The following is a 4,398-nucleotide window of genomic DNA, read 5'->3' as shown; positions in this document are numbered from 1 at the left end:
AGCAAAGTTAAATAAAGTACTTAGATCTTGAGATAATGGGCTGAATGTGTGTGCTATATTAGAGCCTATGTGTTGGTAAATGATAGGTAGAGCAAAATAAGCTCACTGGATACTTCACTATGGATGTGACTGCCTTTGATAGTTTCATCGTAACTCAAAAGGAGTCAACTGCTAGTAGATTTTCTAAATTCAGCATAAGAACCTGTTTGGAATGGATGTATGGCATCGGTATTTAGCTCAAATCAGTGTATCCATGCCAAACAGGGCATAAAGGTTTGTGTGCTGCCCTTGATTGAGTAGAACTGTACTTGTGGATATGATCCAAGCAACAGACACACATATGCATAAAGAAATCTGACCTCGTGCCAAAGATAATGAAAACCTTGTGAGCAAGCTTTGTTTGGTAGGACTAAGTTAAGTATGAACATTCATGTGATGTCAAAACAGCAGATGCCAAAATATCTTCTGGCTATACTGGAATCAGGATACTCTTGAAGTTTACCGTAAGCCAGTGACAAGTGGGTTCCTTTTCCATTTATCTGAGAATTGTCTAGGTTATTCCGTAGCATTAGTAAGCCGGTTTGCATTGCAGGCTGCCTGAAATGACAGAACAAAATGGAGACATCAGAATAGATCCCTGTCAGTTACCAGCAAATAGGAAACTAAGTTTTGAAACAGAACCTGGTTGGAGCGTTAAATCAATACAGAGACTATTTACAAGGCAATTTAGTGTACAAACTAAAAACAAAGACAAAATGGAGACATCAGAATAGATCCTCTGTATCCATGTACCAAGATTATTTACAAGCTTTGCTTTCTTATTTGGCTGGAGTGCAGATGTTGGTGCAACAAAATAGCGGCGCAAGCACGAGGGGTGGTGAGAACTCCAACGGTCCTAGGGGACAGAAGAAGCGAGGAAGGACCTGAGAGCAGTCATGTGATGTATCTGCATTTGGTACAAGCAATGCTCTGTTTCCTGATGCAACACTCTTCCCCAGTTGGGTATGAAAGAGTTGTCAGAGCTGCTGCTTGTAACGTGTATGGCAGTAAGGGCAAATTCAATAAAAGGCTAGTGGGTTGTTTTACCTTGTGCCTTGTTCGAGCTATATGTGATATTTATGTGAACCTATCAGTCTGTTGTCATCCTTCGCTATTCCTGTCGTATGGAACTGAATGGGAAATCAGTTTATGTGGATGCACCTTATATATAACCTAATGCACTTATTTGTGTCAGTAAGTGAAGGCTGGTTTGTGATCCCATAATGCTGATGTGAGATGAAATAAGTGGTTCCCCGAAAAAAAGAAGATGAAATAAGTGGGAGCCTTGCAATCCGTCAAAAAAGGTAGTAGCCTTCCTGGATGATGAGATGTGGACCTACCTTCTGTTGCATTTGCCGCTCCAGAATTTGCAGCCTCTTTGTTCTTTTCTCTTTGGGTCTACCAGATTGGGCTTTGGGCTGGGCCTCTTGATATTAGTGTTTTGCTGAATCTCGATGGACATGTTATGCAGAAAGCATGTTTTCGTTTATCTAGTGCGTTGAGGCAAGACAACAAAGTTCAGCTTTAATCCCGAAGAAATATGAGCAATGCCATTCTTCCCTTTTTTGAGGGAAAGAGCAACGTTATTCTTATACACTAGTTGTACAAAAATCATACGGACTGGTCCCATTTGCTGTCAGTTATTCCCTAGTTTTTTTTCAGGTGGTTACTGGTTCTCTCGCAGCATGTAAGTTTTCCGTAGAAGTTGTGCGTGGATTTGTGAAAAAAAGAATAATGCATAGAGTTGGCAATTTATTTCACAGATTTGCTAATTCTTAATTGACCTAGAATTCGAGTACCTTCCATCTGACACTGAGATTTGTGCAGATATTTATTTTTCTAAGCTCTAAAAACAAGCAGTTTATTTTTTTCACTAGATGAACAATTTTTAATAACACAAGCAGTTCATTTTTTACACTAGATGAACAATTTTTAGTAACACTGTAAATATTTTCGTGGATGTGCTTTAATTAATTTGTAAAACCGGCCGAGTAAGAAAACATTTCGAAGTGTACAGATCGGCCGTGTGAACATCGGGGAATGGAATAATACGGGCGAGCAAAACACACCTGACACGGTGCCGGCGCCGGCAATGGCGGCACGCCCATCTGCGAGCTCGACCACGTACGGTGCGGTCGCTGCACCGATTGCCTCGCCGGGACGGGACCGAACCGTGGATGCGCCGCGCCGTCCTCCTTCCTTCCTTCCTCTTGGCCTCGGGCAAGGACGCCCTCGCTCACGTGCGCTCTACTGCATCGCAACATATAGTCTGTGTCATACGGTAAATCCACAGAAGATCGACGCGCGTGAAAAGGTTGAGCTTTGTGGACGAACCCTTCATCTCATGCCGCGGCGATGGAAATCAAACCCCCGCTCGTGCATATCATGAAAAATCAACAACAGCACTTGTCCATGAGACGAGCAACAACATCAACCAAAGCAGCAGAGAACTCGAGCAGCAAAGAGACTGAAGGGCGGGAGAGGAGAAAGTCGAGAAGAAGCAGCAGCAAATGGACGGGGAGAGAAGGGGGAAGGAGGCAAAGATAGATAGCAGCTCCAGGCCAAGGAAGGAAGCCGCGTCGTAATAAACAGGCAGCAGCTTGGGGCCTGGCGCCGGTCCGTGCCCACGCGCGCCTTGTCGCGTGGCGGGTCTCCGCGGTTGAAACGTCGGGCGCTGGTAGAGGCATACGTTTCGACCGGGCAGAGAGTCGAGTCACGCTGCCTGCCAGGGACATATGCGTCATATGCCCCGGGGTCACTGTGCGACGTCCCTTCCATATCGGGCATGTCCTCCCGCCGACAGGCCTTTCACCAAAAAGGCAAACTATCGACGGCGGCGGGTTGCCCCTTGGGCTGTGCCCCGGGTCAAGCAAGCAGCTACTACTTGGACTGACTGGACATGTAGTATTGAATGTAGTAGTACAGGCAAAGGGAGACGCCGCACGAATCTTGGCAAGTTGGCATACAGGGGCAGCCATGCATGTGTGTGACTCGACTCGAAAAAGGGAAGCAAAGAACGAATTCGTAACGGGACGAAAGCAGCGTCAGCGAGCTTAATTAGCGGTGACTGTGGTCTGTGGACAACACGGCTGATCGATCTGCATGCGTGGTGCGGGCGAACCTGAGCGCGCGGACGTACGTCTCTGTCTCTGTGCTTCGCGCGCGGCGGTGCTCTGCTTCTTCCTGCCGGAGCGCGCGTGCGTGCGTCCGCGGCTGGCGCCCAACGCCGTGGTTCTGGCCAGCGCGCCGGCGTTACTCCTAGTGGGCACGGCCGAATAAACACGGTGGTCACCGCACTGCACCCTCTCCACGGACGGGCCGGCGGTGAACCAACGACGACCCGCCGCGAGGCTACGACCAGATCGAGCTCATCGCCCCCAGCGCACGCATGCACGATCTACATTATTTATGAGATCTGTATTACTGTACGCACTACCTAAATCGGCCTACACCTGATGCGGCAACCTAATTTTGCTGCATCTAGAGAGACCAGCAAGGCGACGGACCGATGGCGGCGACGATGCAAGAACACAGGTCTCGATCTCCAAAAAAAATCAACAACAGAGACGGTAGATATTTTGCGTACCACTCAGCCGGCGACGCCTGGACGAACGGAGTGGAGGCGCGCGTCGCCATTTGGCTGGCTCCCGGCTAACTGGAGAGGCAGGCCTCGGCGGTGCGCCGCATTTTGTACTGCACTTTTGGGAGCTGGGAGTGGGGTACCGGAAGCACCATGTCGGCAGCTCTGACCACGGGCCCGAGCCAAGAGCAATGCGCGTCGTCGTGTCGACGCACCATTGGCCAGCGGAGTAGGAGTGGTACGATGAGTCACCGGCCGCGGCGCCATGTCCCGTGTGCCGGTTCGTCGCGTTTGCAGATTGGGAGTTTGTCGCTGCGTGCGATGCCATCGCCTTGCTGGTGCTAGCTAGTGGCCGAGGCCTGGACAGGAAGCGACGTCCCTCGTCACAGCCCTGCGTCCCATCGTACTAGTGGGATGGGAGCAAACGTCGTGCAGGTGCAGCCACGCGAGGCCCACAAGTCAGTGAAATCTTTTTCGAAAAGGTCCCGCTTTAGAGCAACTCCAACGGGCCGACCCAAACGGACGGCGATTTCGTCCGCTTTTTTTCCGTTTGGGTCACCCGCTCACCCGGCCCCCGCCCTCTTTTTCATATGGGTCGGCAGCAGGTCCAACACGCCCATCCATATGTGCAGGCGTGGCCGACTGGCCGCCCAATTTTGCATTGCATTCAACATAAAATGAAAATTTAACAAACAAATTAGTCCGCCCAAATAAATAGTATAGTTTACAGGCCAAATAAAAATAAAAATGTTTCACATAGTTTTGCAAACGAATAAAAG

The 4,398-nt window shown here is 49.3% G+C and overlaps 1 long non-coding RNA gene across 1 annotated transcript; it reads right to left on the bottom strand.

The window, feature by feature from the left end:
• Positions 1-341: 341 nt before the first annotated feature.
• LOC125549034 lies at positions 342-2,803 on the bottom strand. The gene is made up of 3 exons (XR_007301222.1): positions 2,374-2,803; positions 2,109-2,289; positions 342-597 (listed from the first exon to the last, which is right to left on the bottom strand). It is a non-coding gene; the product is annotated as an uncharacterized LOC125549034 (long non-coding RNA).
• Positions 2,804-4,398: the final 1,595 nt, after the last annotated feature.

Source organism: Triticum urartu, chromosome 3 (assembly GCF_003073215.2).
Source record: "Triticum urartu cultivar G1812 chromosome 3, Tu2.1, whole genome shotgun sequence".
NCBI classification, from domain to species: Eukaryota; Viridiplantae; Streptophyta; class Magnoliopsida; order Poales; family Poaceae; genus Triticum; species Triticum urartu.
This window is presented reverse-complemented; position numbering and strand designations above follow the sequence as displayed.